We start from the raw sequence: 18,158 nt of genomic DNA, 5'->3' as shown, positions 1-18,158 counted from the left end.
TTATGTTTCCGTTTCATACATAACTAATCTACCTTGATGTTATAATATTATAAGTTGCAAAATTAATTTTCCAAATAAAATCAAATAATATACAAATCAAGTTCACCAAGATCCATTTCATATGATTTATCTATCAAAAATACATAAAATTCAAAATTATAATATAAAATGATAGTTAAAAAGTTGAAATATTTCAACTTTGATAGCTCAACTTTAAAGGATTGTAACTCACTGAATATAATACCAAAATCAATAAAATTATAGTCTAAATTTATCTACAAACTGTAAACTAAATGTTGGAAAAAACCTCAGGTCAATCCGACTTAAAACGAATGAGTTATGGTTGTTTAAAAATTTTCACAGATTACAAAATTTTAAAAAACTTGCTGAAAAGCTGAAAATTTTCAGCTTTGATAGCTCAACTTTGAAAGACTATAACTCATTGAATATAATACCAAAATCAACAAAATTATAGTCTAAATTCATCTACAAACTGTAAATTAAACGTTGGAAAAAACCGCCTATCAATCCGACTTAAAATGAATGAGTTATGGTTGTTTAAAATTTTTCACAGATTATAAAATTTTAAAAATGTTGCTGAAAAGCTGTAATTTTTCAGCTTTGATAGCTCAACTTTGAAAGTCTGTAACTCATTGAATACTATACCAAAATCAACAAAACTATAGTCTAAATTCATCTACAAACTGTAAGTTAAACGTTGGAAAAAACCGCGTGTCAATCCGATTTAAAACGAATGAGTTATGGTTGTTTAAAAAATTTCACAGATTACAAATTTTTTTTTTTAAATCGGGTCCAACCGGTTCTAAACCCGGTAAAAACCGGACCGGACCGGGATGGATTCCTAGAACCGAGAACCGGCCCGGGGGTCCAAAAAAAGGGTCCGGTCCGGTCCACCCTTCCAAATGCTCACCCCTAGTCAAAACTGTATCTAATTCTATTAACGTTGCTCACCCCTAGTCAAAACTGTATCTAATTCTATTAACGTTATTGAGTTTTGAAATCCCTACTTCTCGCCCCTAAATCTCGCCCCTTTCTATGTATCTATAGTTATGGTATTGATTTTGAATAAGTAATTCATATGTAGAATGTTAGGGAAGAAACACAATAAGGATTGGTTGTTGGAGGTTTCTAATTAGCTATAATCGTACTTATTTTCATATCCATCTGCAGGTAGTTTTCTTTAAATATTCTTCATTTTCATCTATTTTATGTTGATATTGATTTCTCTACCATGGAGGTTTCCAGTGATTTCGTCTATTATTATCAATGGAATTAGTTGTCGTGGAGTTGTATGTTATTGATATTGATTTACATTCATCAACATCAGTTCATTTTGCACCAAACTCAATTAGTCCATGTCTGGTTTCACCACACAAAGCTTCAATTCTCGAGGACCCAGATGGTGGTATACCGGTATGTTTCTATATTTCCATAATATATCCTTCTGTCATTTGAAGCAATTAATTATAATAATTTGAAATAAATCCTCTTTTTTTTATCGGTAGGGAATGAAGAGGAAGCCGAAACTTTCCTGCCTTTAAAGAATTCAATTTTGAAACTTAAAAATGCAACATCAGGTTTTGCAACTGAAAACATTGTATCTAAAACATGGTGAAAAGGCTCCAAATGTCATCTACAAGGGAAACTTGAAAATCAAGTGAGGATAGTTGTTAAAAGGTTTAACAGATCCGTTTGGCCTGATTTCGGACAATTTTTGGTATAAAAAAAGCTCAATTTTTTCGTTCTATTTTTGAATTTTATAACATATTTATGTGAGAATTTGATTTTATCATTTTATGAGTATCAGAAGAAGCAAAATTGGTTGGTCAATTATGTAATGTGAATCTACCAAATCTTCTCGGTTGCTGTTGTGAGCATGATGAATTACTTCTTGTAGCCGAATATTTGCCCAACAATACACTCGCCAAACATCTTTTTCACTGTAAGAAATCGTTCATGGTTGACTTTTCAAATCATTATATTCTTTAAGTAAGAGTGATTTTAGATAAGAAGACCAAGCACGATGATGTTTTCTACATTTGATTTTTGATAATTGTCCAAAATGGTTGTTGCTTGAAAAGTATAGTAGTGTCTTTTGAGACATTTTCACAATAATGGGGATTAGTAACGAAAACATTCAATATTATGAGGGGCTTTATGTAAATTTTATTGATCTAGGGGAATCACTAGGGGTGTAAGTGAGACAAGCCAACTCGTGAGAAACTCGAGACCGACTCGGAAAATACTCGAAATCGACTCGACCTCAATCGAGCCGAGCTCGAGCTCGAGCTACTTGAGTACCTTATCGAGCCGAGCTCGAGTACTAAAATACTCAGCCTGTAAGGCTCGCGAGCTTAGTCGAGCTTAGTGTAATTTACATATATGCCATTTCTTTATAATTCTTCATTTATAGCATATATGTCATTTCTTTATAATTATTCAATTATGACATATATGGTTGATATTATATTGATATTAGGTGATTAATAGTGGTTTTTTTTGGTAGTTTGGACATTTTCATGTGGAATGTTTAATATTTCTTACTCAATTTAGTGATTTTGATTTTTTTTAAATATTAGTCGAGCCGAGCCGAGCCGAGCTCAAGACTGTCGAGTATTTCACGAGCCCGAGCTCGAGCTTAAAATCAAGGCTCGAGTCGAGTTCGAGCCGAGTTTCGAGCCCGTGTATTTTAGTCGAGCCGAGCTTCGAGCTTGGTAGTATTCGGCTCGGCTCGGCTCGACTCGTTTACACCCCTAGGAATCACAGCCGATGTAATGGGGGCAATAGGTAAAGTTTTGAATCACTTCCTTCTTCTAATACTTTGTGCTTTATGAGATTCATTATGATGAACTTGGATTGATGTGCAGATTGTCATGAGTAAACCATGAATTCCTAGGATTGATGTGTAGGAGTATCAATATACTTTCAAAGTCCTCCCATTGGGAATTCAACTTATCTTGAATAATCTCATTTAATTTAATTATGATCCTCCCCTATCTGTATACATTACCGAAATATCATTTCTAAGGACTGTTTATATTTACTAATAGTTGGTATCTGTCTTGGTTCCTTCTTCTTATTATTACATTTTGTAACTTACCGTTTAATATTCTTTTTTGTAATTTTTTTTAGTTTTGTAAAATTTATATTGACTAACATCTGATAATCTGTGTTGGTTTACTGAAAAACTTGCCTTTAATAAAAAAGGAAGGTGTTTGGGATTAAGGGTGGCGATCATCTCGTGTTCTGGTTGGCGGGTTGACCCGTAAACCCGCTTTTTATAGAAGATAAGCGTAAATTTAATTTCCACATAATATACATTTTTTATTCTGAGATGTACTTATGTCTTCATTTTGTAGATTTTTGTTAAACCACATGCCTTGTTTAGCCTGCAAAATTTTGTGCACATGTATAATGTAATTTGAAGGTTTAATGTAACTTTTTTTTAACCGCATATTAATAAATAATAAGTAAATAACCATGATCACATTTAGAAACTTAGGTGTGCTATACAAACTGCAAAAACAATTGTTGACTAAGTTAATGACAAATCATAGCTTCCCAGTCACACACTTATAAAAAAGTTTGCATTAATTCTAACCGTATATATGCCAATCTAAGTAATATTAATCAATACCAAATTTAAATTTTAGTTTTGTTCTTTGTCAAAGGAATGGGTCTGGTGTAAGATTTTCTTCTTCTACTTCATGCAACAAATACCAACATATTTCCAGTTAAAGCAATCTACTTTCAAAGTTTTCACAATTAGATTATTGTTTGTGTTATTGTGTATTTATGTGTATGTCTTTTTCAACAAAATATTAACAGAGAGCATTATGTCAAAATCCTATTTTTAAAAGTCCTATTTTTTTCATTAGAAATATTTACATGGACCAGTTGACAAGTTTATTTCTGTGAGTTTGTCCTACATATAAATAAAATTTACCTCCTATGAATAAAGAAAAAAAATGTGTAACTTTAATAAAATTAGAGAACACACATTCAAAATAATATATTTGTCCCCTATAAAAAAATTTACATAAGAAGACTGTTGAATGAAAAATAGCTTGAAATTTTCAATGATTTGGAAGAATAAAACTTCTATCTTTGTAATTTAATACTCCATCCGTTCCAAAATTATAGTCCATCTTTCCTTTTTGGTTTGTCCCAAAATAATAGTCCACTTTTAAAAATAAATAACATTTTTACCAAAATATTCTCTCATTATTACTTAACTAACTAAGCATTTAATGGAACATTAAATACAAAATAAGGACAAAACTGTCATTTTATTAAATAAAGTTAGTGGTAATTAATGTTTTTCTTAATATGTGTGTTTTTTGTCTGTGGACAATAATATTGGGACGGAGGGAGTATATTTTAACAAATACTTGATTTTTCATTATGATTTTAAATTATACATAGTTTTTTTTTTTTACCCGTGGTTTTCACGGGTTCTAACCTAGTAATTAATGAACACACCTACGCCACCAACTTTTTTATTTATTAACCGCTTTTTTGTCTCCACATGGCTAATCACATACAAACAAAAGAACTTGTAGCTATCTTTATGACTCCAAAACATGCTCCTCACGCCGTGTTTTTCAAGAATCATATGCCACATTTTTATTTTATGGCTATTTTTATGTGAGTAACACACACACACATCCTATCGTTTTTATCCACACTTGCTCCCTACGGCTTTCACACACCCTCTATTCATGATCAAACCAACTACACTTTTCTTACCCATATCCATACGATTAAAATAGCCACCACCATTTACTTGCCATCCCACTACATCCAATATATCTTTCATAATTCGCATATTACATATATAACTTTTACCCACCATACAATTTCTCAATCATATGTCCCATATTGTTAAAAATCAAAAGCCAACCCCCAAATTAACCTATAAATTACAATCATCAGTTAATTAATCCCTCAACCTCAGCATTCAACCAAAAATCATACTCTAATTAATTTGATCTATCTCTTCCAAACGTTAGTCTCTCCTCCCACAGAATTTTCCATCTGGAAGCATCTCAACCAGTGAGATTTTTTTCAAGACAACCATACAATAAACATCAACATGTAAAGCTATACATCTTCCAATTACTTGCGGTGAGGTTTTTATGCATTTATAATTCACTAATTTGTCTTGGATTATTACTTGCATTTAGAACATTGAACTTTACTATTTTGTTTATACTTGTAATCATTAGGATAATAGTAAGTTTCACTGTGTTTTCTTATCGAGTTTGTTGTTTTAATTCGTAAAACATCATAGCGTATATCATTATGTGTACCGAACTCACTTTATTAAGCATTGGAGACGCACAATTGACGACACATATACGATGTGTCCAAGATGTGGTAATATTTTTTACTTAGGTAGCACACTAATTTAATTGAAAGACGCCTTATTGTGTGCCTGATGTTGAAAATATTGCTAGAATTAGGGATAACGCAAATAATTTAAGTGATTTCAAGAATTATTTTAGAAAATCATCTTTCATGATTTTAGTATCCGAAAATAAACAAGTGATTAAGTAATTATTTAAAAAAATATGGTTACTCTAAAAATACTTACCAAACTATAAAGTAACTTGTATATAAGATTATTAAACTATCAAATTTGAAGGGTTGGTTTGTAGTTATGGCGGCTTCTTAGGGGAAGAGTATGGGAGTCTGAGTTTGCGTTTTGACGAGTTGGAGGTTTGGAAATGTGAGAGAATAGTTATGGAAGGTGGTAGAGAGGTGCGACAAGTGTTGTTGTTGAAAGAACATGGAGTGAGTGTAGGGATTAATAAAATTCGTTTGATTTAAAAAAAGATGTTAACATACATTGGGAAGTTTCTGGCATAGATTATGTCCGTAGTTGTAAGAAATATGGGCGGTGTAGGCGGTGAATGAGATAAGGCACGAAGCAATGATAGCATAGAGATAGATTGTGTCAGTGTAATGGGTACAGTAAATCGGTGGTGGTGAAATGGAAATAATTATACTTTGTCCTAATAAATTGACTATAGATCCCACCATCGATATTTCATCTACCCATTTTACCACAATCAAACTAGTCTTTATACAATTACCATCCTCCCTTGCGTTATTCACTTCCTTCACCCCAATAATTTCCAAAGACATACACACATAATCAATGTCGAAGACTTTGTAATTTGAGAAAAAAGAACACTTTAAAATCAAACAATTTAAATTCAATTGATCCTATAATGGATCAACACACTCATCCCAACCACCATTATCTTGTTCGTCCCCAACAACAACACTCTGTCACACCTTTTTATCGCCTTCGATTTTAACTGTTTTTGCATTCTCATAACTCCAACTCCTCAAAACACACACCCGACTCCATACTCTTGCCTTAAAAACATCATAAGGTGTCATATCAAAAATAGAGTTGGTGTATTGATAGTATTGTATAAATATCAAACCAAGTGTAATACTATGTTAGTGTCCCACATTATCTCGAAATAATTCCAATTGCATATATATATATATATATATATATATATATATATATATATATATATATATATATATATATATATATTGTATGCTTTAAGGTATCTGTAACATAGAGAGGTGCAACAAAGCATCATTGTTGGCAATGAACATGGTGGCAATGGTTAAGATGAGTGTGGGGAGCATAATTGTAATGGTCATTTAAAAAATTGTAAATTGGAGGATGTTTTGAGGTCTTTGACATCAATTATGCTCATCTTTCGTTAGAAACTCTAGTCGTGAAAGTGAAGAAGTTGGGGTTTGATGAAGTGGTGATAGTATAGACTATAGAGATGGATGGTCGTGGTGAAATGGGTAGAGGAGGCTTGGTAAATTATTCTTTCCACTATCCATTTAACAAATACCATCTGTCGGCTATACTATCATTGATTCCTCCCACGCTTTTGTGACATGAGTTTTCAAGACTTCGCAGCTCATCATACAAACATCTTCTTTGAAACCAAACAAAAATTATTTGATTCCTACAATACTGACCACTACACTCATTTGAACCATAGCCACCATGCATATTCCTCTCTAACAATTACACTTTGTTCCTCCTCCTACCTCACCAACACCTTCCATTTTTAGTGATTGACGTTCTTAAACCTCCAACTTGTCAAAACCCTAAACCGACTCTTGCACCAAGTCTCGTCTTTTCCTTTCAATCCAAGAGTACATTTTTAGAAAAACTTCTTCCAATAATTATTATTCCTGCTTATCACTGTTTTTTTTTCTAATTCCAGATGGGCATTTTTAGGAGATGTACATATTTTTGGAGTTTTATATATTGATACGTTATATCAATCATGAAAAATGCACATACTTGGATAACCATGTCATTAGAGTTTTTTGTTTGCAAAACCTCAAAAACTTGATTAAGAAGGTTGAAAATTAGATGTTAGGTTATTAGGGGTACTTTGGTTTGCAGATCTATAGCCATACCTTTACCATAATAGACATTAGCTTTCCCATTAGAATTGCAATTTCCATTTGTTGCAATTTTTTCTTCAAGCACGCCTAAAATTTATGAGTAAATCTATAATTTTATATTAATGGGGTTAAACATTTGGAAGATACAAATAAGTATTATTAAATAAAGACTTTAAAAACACAAAAAAGAGTGATTATAATACAAATAGGGGTAAAACAGAGCAAACCATGAAGGATAGCTTCACTTAGGCGTTTCACCAAACACCTAATATGCACCTGCTCAATTTCTATTCAATCATACATATAATTTCATAGTTGATCTTCCTAAATTATTCAAAACACATATTATTCCTAGCATCTTCTATAATTAGTATAAAAAAGGTAACATTGGGCTCAAAGGGCAATGAACAAAGGTCTTCATTCTTGGTTAAGGGCAACATGGGGAAAATGATATGATCTTCATGCTAAAATAACGAAGTGCTTAACTGAGGCTTTAAATCGATATTACTTGAATAAACTTTGTTCCCTTCTCCTGATGTAATCTTCACGTATTTTTCACATCAAACCATAGAAACATCAAATGAAAATTGAGAAATAGGTACCACTCAGAAGTAGATAAGTCTAAATGCAAGTTGAACAAATGTACTTTCATTTATTTCTATTACAATACAAATGAATGGCAGAGATTATTCAATACCAGAATTGCCCTGTATCCACTTGTCTTTATGAAACTTCTGAGATCAACAACAAATAATATTCAATATCGAACAAACCCATTTGAAAAACTGCATAATAACCCAAAAATCAGACGAACTAACATGATAAAGTCATACAAACACACAAATTCAAGGCTCACATGTAGAAAATATAATAGTAATCATGTAAATGGAAACTTGAAAATACTTGATTAATGTGTCTAGCAACGAACCAAAAGAAAGAAAAGAAAGACCAGGCCATATGCCAATGAGATAGACCAGGCCATATGACAAGAATCGCCATTTGGGTGAGAACCCGGAAAATAGCAAGTTGGAATTGACCAGGCTACCAAGAGAAAATAACATCCAAATGAAAAGTATACAACATTTACCTGGTTGTGTACACGGAAACAGAGACGATGGTCTAAGACTAAAATGTTGACTTTCTTATCATAGAATTGACCAGACTACCAAGAGATAATAACATCAATGGTGTTCGTAAGAAAATAGGGATAAAAATGAATATTATTAGATATTATGTGGTTTTAAACATTTAAAGTAGGTGGTTATAATGTTTCATATGCATGTTAGTTTAAAAATGAATATTATTAGATATTATGTGGTTTTAAACATTTAAAGTAGGTGGTTATAATGGAATAAAATTATATGTGTTAAAAACACCATTTTTCGATATGGTTTTGAGAGTCGAGTTATAACGAAATAGTTTTATAAGATTTGAAGTTAAACTAAGTTTAGAATCATTTGGAAGGTATTGGAAGTGATGGGGATGTCTTATGTGATTCCGATCAAAAAGTCAACTATCGGAATTAGCGAAAGTATAACGTCTAAGTTGGAAATAAGTAAAACTGATTTTATTGGAAGATCTTTTCTGGGATATTTTTATTGGAAGTTGTAAATTATCTCGTTAGAAACGTATAGGCAAAAACTCATCGAAAACGGAGTTCCGAGCAAAAAGTTATGCAATTTTTAGTGTTTAGGGAAAAACGGGTACCCAAACCGGGTCAAACCCGACCCAACTCGGGTTTTTACCCATTGAAACACGAATTTGAGTCATTTTTTTCTGCCATTTTCAGTTCCTCACCATCCCTATGGGAGATTTTCACACACATGATCAATCGTGAACAACTTTTGAAGATTAAATCAAGATTTTGAGTGTTCTTGAAATATCAAGTCTAGTAATCAAGGTATGAACTCTTAATTTTTGGATTAACCCTTGTAATTAGTGAGTTATTAAGAGATTAGGGTTTAATCAAAGTGGGTTTACCACTGATTTCATGAAATTAGGCATAAGTTTATGTTATTAACCTAGAATCTTAAATGGAAATCAAGTAACTACATGTAAACTTGAGATTTAATCATGGTTTAAGAGTAATTAGTGAAAATTAGTAATGAAACTCATGGTTTATACTTGAATTAGCATGAATTACTAAAATATTCAGTGTTATCATTGTAAAACAAGAACTTAGTGATATTGATCATGAGGTTTGATCATGTAAAGGGTAAAATGAAATCATAAAGGGTATAATTGTCCTTGTTTTTGTAAAAATCACCAAAAATTGTAGAAAAATCGTATGGATATGTGCTCTATATCCCTGGAAAGATGAGAATGTGTACTTTGATTTTTGTTTTAAAACTAAAATCTAATTCCGGACTTAAGATGGGTGAAAACAGCTATATGTTCAGTGCAGTAAGGCTGAATTTTGACAGCTTTGGGACATTTTGACAGCTTTGGGATACTGTGTTGTAAAATTCATAGTAAATTATAGAAAAATCATAAAAATGTGAGGTCAGTGGCACTAGAAAGATATAAGAGTCTAGTTTGTTAATATTTAGAATTTATTAGTTATTTTGATATTTAAGAAGGGTAAAACAGGTCTGCAAGTGACAGCTATACAAAGAACAAAAACTAAAATTTCTAAATTGAAAACAACATAACTTGAGATTAGTTGAGTAATTGCTTATGAAATCTGAAATATGAACTCCAGGGGTATAATTGAAGGTTTTAGAGGCCTGAGGATGGTGTAATTTCATCAGAATTCAGAATTCTATCGCAACATTCGATTACAGCACAGTGAGTTCAATATATAGGAACAATTGTATGTTATGTGTTATATGTGCTTTGTGCTTTTCCGTTGTTATTATTTCCGCTATTTTGATAGCAAAGTTATACCTTTGACCATGTAATCAGTGAAAGGACTTAGATTCCCGGTGGTACTGGTATGAAGCCTCTGGCCATGTAGAGCATGTCTCGTAAGAGAATGACTTCTATTCTATGGTATTGTCAGAAGGTTAGACAGGGTGTGAAAACCTGAAATCTACCTTAATGTTAATCAGAAATTGTTTGTCTTCAGTGCCATTTGGGCCGAAGCGTTATTGATGTTTATCAAGTATTGAAATTGTTATATCTCATTGACTGTATATCTTTGAATCGAGTCATTGATTGATATGAAAAGCCTGTCACATGATTTCTCATATGCCTTTGTTGTTCCTCTTTGCTTCTGCCATATTGATGTATATATATGACATAACGTTATATTGTATCTATTATTGAACTCACTAAGCGTCACCGCTTACCCCTCTCAATGTTTAACAATTGCAGGAAATAAATAAGTAGTATGGTAGTATACTGTTGGAAGATTTAGAATAGTTTGTAATAGTACTTTTGTATTTCGGTTTATGTTTGTATAAAATTACAATATCCTGGGTAGTTATGTAAAATATTAAAACTTAGTCGGTTTGTATCCAGTCGTTTGTAAACAAGTTATCAATGTAAAATATTATTTGTGAATATGCATGTAGCATGTTTTGGAGTAATAATGTAGAATTTATGAAAGTGTGGGTCTTTCAATCATGGTATCAGAGCAATAGTTTAAGTGAACTAAATTCCATGGATTGGTATTTAGACTTAAACTATTAGAAGTTCAATATATGGACTGAATCATTGTAAACATATGGATACAAACCATAGGAAATACTTAAGTGGGGTATTGGGTAGTGATAAACCCTAGTATTCTAAGATATTAAGTTACTTCAAAATTTTCAGAGAATTAGTTTATGTGAACTAGGAATTTTGAGAATTTCTAGATTTAAACATGGATTGTTAAGTGAAGATGATACGATATGTATCTAGTATACTTTAGGTTGAATACCTAATGGGGACAAGCACTAGAATATTAAGAGGAGATATGCCTTATATTCTATTAAGTGCTAAATGATAAGTAAATATAGCATGCTTTAGGTTTCATACCTATATTGCTATTATTTGAGAAAGTTTAAGGTCTGTTGCCGACCTTGGTTTAGAAAATTTTATGTTCAGAATTCTAAGAATTTTCGTAATAGAATTTACATGAAACTTTTCGAAGTGATAAAGAGACTTATGATAGTTGGCATCGATAAGTTTATAAATAAACGATCGCGGGATATCGTAAAATAAAATAAAATAAAAATATGAAGTGTTATCGTAAATAGTGTATTAATACCAATAGAGTGGTATTATACATTTAAAGTATGTTTGATATATAATAGCATCTTTGGAAGAAAGATATGCGTTTGAAACACGTTTGGGCAAGATAAATGTGTTGGTACAAATCCATGAAGTTGTTCCACCGCTGTCCAGATTAAAGCAGTGATTGTTTATAGAGTCGGAAGAACCGAAGATGGTGATAAATACTTCGACAGTATTGAAATTAATGTGGTACAAGATTTAGAAGAATTAAATGAAGGTCAAAGGAAAGGCTAATGAAGTTTTCAGACTCAATAGGCCAAGATTTTGTGATGTAGTATGTAGTTCGAGTAGTAACCCTATACAAGATGTTCAGACTTAGTATTTAATAATACTGAGTGATGATTGACTTCTATCACATCCTTATAGAAGTTCCATTATGTGTTAAGCCGACTTTAACATACAAGATTGGGATGGTGAATTGAGTCATTTAGTGGTAAAAGGTTAAGCAACTTACTTGTTTAAGTAAGGTAGAATGCTTAGTTGAAGAAGCAATACACCCATAGTATTGTATGAGAAGAAATGTTGTTGTTAGAAATGACAGAGAATCGAGTCAAAGCTAGTAGAATTTGCTGAGATGCAGCTATAATGCGGACTTCTTAGGATAGACTCCTATGAAGTAGACTTAAAAGATACAACCATGATAAGAAAACTTACTTATATACAGGAATGACGATGTCATGAAAGGATAATGAAACCAACAAATATGCATGATGGTTTGCATGAGTTAGAAGATGATGTAGGTAGTTGAAGACCGTTTGTCTCCATGCTGCTAGAGTAAATTTTGGTATAGTGTGTCTTGTAGAGTAGACACTACCCGAGAAAGAATTTATATGAAGAATTGGAAGTAAAATTTCTATCGACCTATGAAAGAGTATTAGAATATGCTAGATCGAGCTTATACATAAAAAGAATTCTAGAAGGTGAATTTAAGAAATCCAAGATATGTTTGATAGAAACGTGAAATCCCTACTTGAGTCTAGGAGAAATTGTTGTATGTAATTGTTTAAACACACTCAGGTGTGAAAAGTTGTTTTGTGAAAACTTTTGAATGGTGACTTGGGAACTGCGAGACAATACTTGGGACGAGTATGAGTATGTGTGAATAGTAGTAGAGGCCTATACTACTGGAAGCACAGGACTCACACTTGGATCAGGGAAAGTCACAAGGTTACCAAGAAGCTTGTAATCGATTCCGTTTTTGTTCGAGTATGTCATTACCTTCGTTTCGGTGATGACTAAGAAAATGATTTTCATTCAGACCTTAATGGTCGTAAAGAATCGAGTCCGATTAATATAGATCTGCATTGATTGGTTCAGAGAACCATGCAGAACTCTTGTACTACTAAAAGATGGTATGCATCCCTATCGAAGGGGAGGATTCTATTTATGTCTATGGTGAAAATAATAATTTCTTTCTTAAAAACTCGTAAGTTTATATCGAAGGGATATTCTACTTATCCGGCTTATACAGTTGATATCTCAAAAGAGGGGAAGAAAACTGTAAATGATGTTCCCGTTAATAATGAAAATCCTGATATTTTTCCCCGATGATTTGCCTGGTCTTCCCCCGATAGGCAAATAGAATTCTGAACTGGCTTTATGTCTAGTGCTGCACCAATTGCCAAAGTTTGCTAGACAGAATGATAGCATTTGGGTAGTTATCGACCGACTAACTAAGAGTGCACATTTTCTTGCCATGCGTGAAACAGCTTCAATGGAGAAATACGCACAAGTATACTTGGATGAAACTGATGCGAGACATGGTGTGCCACTAAAGATTATTTTCAATCGTGATACTTGCTTCGCTTTTCATTTTTGGGAAAGTATGCAATGTGAAATGGGATCACGTGTTACACTTAGCACAACCTATCATCCCAGACTGATGGTCAGAAGAAAAGAACAATCCAAACAGTAGAAAATATATTGAAGGTATATAAAGCATTATATATGCGTAAATGTCATACTATGTTGGCATGATGTAGGATAGAAAGTCCTTAGTGGTCCTGAAATGATTCAAGACACCACTGATAAGATTCAAATTGTACGAGAAAGAATAAAAGCGGCCCAGGATCGACAAAAGTCCTATGTAGTAAAGAGAAGACGACCTATAGAACTCCAGGTGGATGAATTCGTAATGCTGAAGGTATTCCCATGGAAAGGCATTATGCGATTTGGGAAGAAAGGAAAATTGAGTCCTAAAATTATTGGACCTTTCAAAATCATCCAGAGAATTGGTAAGCAAGCATACCGCTTGGAATTGCCGAAAGATTTGGCAGGTATTCATTATGCATTTCATGTAAGTTATCTGCGTAAATGTTCAAGCATATATGGTGAAACGGTCTCGTTATCCGAGGTGAAATTGGATAATAAAGTAAGATATGTAGAAGAGCCCGAAGAGATTATAAACGAGAGAACGGTTGATTTACGTAATAAAGAAGTAGAGTTAGTGTTTATTAAGTGGAAACATCATCGAAGCCCAAATTATACTTGGGAAAGTAAGAATGAGATAAGAACGAAATATCCCCAATTATTTAAATCGGTGTGATTTTGGGGACGAAATCCTTAAAAGGAGGAGGTATTTGTAACATACACTTTACTAAACTTGTTCAATTATCATGTTTCATATGCATGTTAGTTTAAAAATGAATATTATTAGATATTATGTGGTTTTAAACGTTTAAAGTAGGTAGTTATAATGGAATAAAATTATATGTGTTAAAAACACCATTTTTCGATATGGTTTTGAGCGTCGAGTTATAACAAAATAGTTTTATAAGATTTGAAGTTAAACTAAGTTTAGAATCATTTGGAAGGTATTGGAAGTGATGGGGATGTCTTATGTGATTCCGATCAAAAAGTCAACTATCGGAATTAACGAAAGTATAACGTCTAAGTTGGAAATAAGTAAAACTGATTTTATTGGAAGATCTTTTCTGGGATATTTTTATTGGAAGTTGTAAATTATCTCGTTAGAAACGTATAGGCAAAAACCTCATCGAAAACGGAGTTCCGAGCAAAAAGTTATGCAATTTTTAGTGTTTAGGGAAAAACGGGTACCCAAACCGGGTCAAACCCGACCCAACTCGGGTTTTTACCCATTGAAACACGAATTTGAGTCATTTTTTTCTGCCATTTTCAGTTCCTCACCATCCCTATGGGAGATTTTCACACACATAATCAATCGTGAACAACTTTTGAAGATTAAATCAAGATTTTGAGTGTTCTTGAAATATCAAGTCTAGTAATCAAGGTATGAACTCTTAATTTTTGGATTAACCCTTGTAATTAGTGAGTTATTAAGAGATTAGGGTTTAATCAAAGTGGGTTTACCACTGATTTCATGAAATTAGGCATGAGTTTATGTTATTAACCTAGAATCTTAAATGGAAATCAAGTAACTACATGTAAACTTGAGATTTAATCATGGTTTAAGAGTAATTAGTGAAAATTAGTAATGAAACTCATGGTTTATACTTGAATTAGCATGAATTACTAAAATATTCAGTGTTATCATTGTAAAACAAGAACTTAGTGATATTGATCATGACGTTTGATCATGTAAAGGGTAAAATGAAATCATAAAGGGTATAATTGTCCTGTTTTTGTAAAAATCACCAAAAATTGTACAGAAATCGTATGGATATGTGCTCTATATCCCTAGAAAGATGAGAATGTGTACTTTGATTTTTGTTTTAAAACTAAAATCTAATTCCGGACTTAAGATGGGTGAAAACAGCTATATGTTCAGTGCAGTAAGGCTGAATTTTGACAGCTTTGGGATGTTGTGTTGTAAAATTCATAGTAAATTATAGAAAAATCATAAAAATGTGAGGTCAGTGGCACTAGAAAGATATAAGAGTCTAGTTTGTTAATATTTAGAATTTATTAGTTATTTTGATATTTAAGAAGGGTAAAACAGGTCTGCAAGTGACAGCTATACAAAGAACAAAAACTAAAATTTCTAAATTGAAAACAACATAACTTGAGATTAGTTGAGTAATTGCTTATGAAATCTGAAATATGAACTCCAGGGGTATAATTGAAGGTTTTAGAGGCCTGAGGATGGTGTAATTTCATCAGAATTCAGAATTCTATCGCAACATTCGATTACAGCACAGTGAGTTCAATATATAGGAACAATTGTATGTTATGTGTTATATGTGCTTTGTGCTTTTCCGTTGTTATTATTTCCACTATTTTGATAGCAAAGTTATACCTTTGACCATGTAATCAGTGAAAGGACTTAGATTCCCGGTGGTACTGGTATGAAGCCTCTGGCCATGTAGAGCATGTCTCGTAAGAGAATGACTTCTATTCTATGGTATTGTCAGAAGGTTAGACAGGGTGTGAAAACCTGAAATCTACCTTAATGTTAATCAGAAATTGTTTGTCTTCAGTGCCATTTGGGCCGAAGCATTATTGATGTTTATCAAGTATTGAAATTGTTATATCTCATTGACTGTATATCTTTAAATCGAGTCATTGATTGATATGAAAAGCCTGTCACATGATTTCTCATATGCCTTTGTTGTTCCTCTTTGCTTCTGCCATATTGATGTATATATATGGCATAACGTTATATTGTATCTATTATTGAACTCACTAAGCGTCACCGCTTACCCCTCTCAATGTTTAACAATTGCAGGAAATAAATAAGTAGTATGGTAGTATACTGTTGGAAGATTTAGAATAGTTTGTAATAGTACTTTTGTATTTCGGTTTATGTTTGTATAAAATTACAATATCCTGGGTAGTTATGTAAAATATTAAAACTTAGTCGGTTTGTATCCAGTCGTTTGTAAACAAGTTATCAATGTAAAATATTATTTGTGAATATGCATGTAGCATGTTTTGGAGTAATAATGTAGAATTTATGAAAGTGTGGGTCTTTCACGAGACCCGAGCTTAGTAATAATAATAATTAAAGAGATAACTTTTATTTAAAATCGCTACACTCGTTAATGTGAAGGGTTATTGTTTGTAATTATGATGTTTTTTGGATACTAATGTAGGAGTTAGTTTGGGGCTTTCATGTTTTGGAGATCAAACCTCCAACTTCAACTTGTTAAAACCTAAACCTAACTAGTATAGCTTTCGAAAACCATTATATATAAATGACTAGTATAGCTTTCGAAAACCATTATATATAAATGCATCTTTAGTGGGAGCTTTTTTTATAACTTATTACTATATATATTTTTTTATTTGACCACTTATTACTATTAGAATAGATAACTTTTTTGTTTTTTTTTATTTTGACTACTCAATATTGAGTGGTCAATTTATTTTCGCAACTTATACATTTTACCTCTTATACTTTAACCATATTTTAATTTACATCTTTAAAGTTAACTAGATATGTTGCCCATGCTCCGCATGGGCCGTGTGCGTCCGATTTGAATGTCGTTTTTATTTACAGATTAATAGACGTTGTTGTTGACTGTTTTAGTTGACTTTGGTGATGGTATGAAAAACCAAAAAAATTAAATATGATGACCAATATAGAAAAATTATAGCAAAAGAAGCAAATGACAGACATAGAAAGTGCACGGGTGAAAAACCCGGGTTTTGCCTCGTACCGTTTTTCTTTTGTGTTTTTTATGAAAAAATGTAAAAGTTTTGACTTCAAGGACGAAAAGTGTCAAAATGGCTAAAGAATTAAAGGGGTAGGAATTAGCAAGTTTTTAGAAAAGGGACCAAAGTTGTCAAACCGTTAAAGTTTTGTGGCCAAACTCCGCATGGGCCGTGTGCGCCTGATTTGAATGTCGTTTTTGTTTATAGATTAATAGACGTTGTTGTTGACTGTTTTAGTTGACTTGGTGAGGGTAGGAAAAACAAAAAAATTAAATATGATGACCAATATACAAAAATTATAGCAAAAGAAGAAAATGACAGACGTAGAAAGTGCAAGGGTGAAAAACATGGGCTTTGCCCCGGAGCGTTTTTTTTTTTTTTGTGTTTTTTATGAAAAAATGTAAAAGTTTTGACTGTAAGGACCAAAAGTGTCAAAATGGCTACAGAATTAAAGGGGTAAGAATTAGCAAGTTTTAGAAAAGGGACCAAAGTTGTCAAACCGTTAAAGTTTTGTGGTCAAACTTTAACTATTAAAAGATTCCTAAAAATAGTAAAAATTTTAATTGCAAGGACCAAAAGTGTCAAAATGGCTAAAGAATAAGGGCCAAAGTTGACAAAAACAATCCAAATTTATTATTCCTAACTTTGAACATCTTTAATATATATATATATATATATATATATATATATATATATATATATATATATAGATCCGGTAAGAATTTTTTTTTTGGTAGGAAGGTAAGAAGTTTTTTTTCTACATATTTTTTTGACGAACAAAATAAATGAATCACTAGATGATTCATTTGTAAGATGATTCACAAGAAAAAATTCCCAAAAAAACATCTTTATGATTCATTTTTAAGTAAATTAAGAAAAAA

At 32.2% G+C, this 18,158-nt stretch overlaps 2 long non-coding RNA genes across 4 annotated transcripts; one reads left to right on the top strand and one right to left on the bottom strand.

Moving 5' to 3' along the window:
* The first annotated feature begins 4,749 nt into the window (after positions 1 to 4,749).
* On the top strand, positions 4,750 to 16,583 carry LOC145115875 (uncharacterized). Of its 3 annotated transcripts, none has more exons than XR_013711751.1 (4): positions 4,750 to 5,148; positions 10,184 to 10,269; positions 15,735 to 15,820; positions 16,349 to 16,583. It is a non-coding gene; the product is annotated as an uncharacterized LOC145115875 (long non-coding RNA). The 3 variants fall into 3 exon arrangements; XR_013711752.1 differs by lacking the exons at positions 15,735 to 15,820; positions 16,349 to 16,583 and adding exons at positions 9,272 to 9,382; positions 10,798 to 11,175; XR_013711750.1 differs by lacking the exons at positions 15,735 to 15,820; positions 16,349 to 16,583 and adding an exon at positions 10,798 to 11,175.
* On the bottom strand, positions 7,637 to 8,557 carry LOC145116570 (uncharacterized). Its single transcript, XR_013712193.1, has 2 exons — positions 8,180 to 8,557; positions 7,637 to 8,024 (listed from the first exon to the last, which is right to left on the bottom strand). It is a non-coding gene; the product is annotated as an uncharacterized LOC145116570 (long non-coding RNA).
* Positions 16,584 to 18,158: the final 1,575 nt, after the last annotated feature.

The sequence above is a fragment of the Lactuca virosa genome, chromosome 5 (assembly GCF_052849685.1).
Source record: "Lactuca virosa cultivar CGN04683 chromosome 5, Lactuca_virosa_CGN04683_v6, whole genome shotgun sequence".
Classification (NCBI taxonomy): Eukaryota; Viridiplantae; Streptophyta; class Magnoliopsida; order Asterales; family Asteraceae; genus Lactuca; species Lactuca virosa.
Note: the sequence above shows the minus strand (reverse complement) of the source record. Positions and strands in the feature narration are given on the sequence as shown.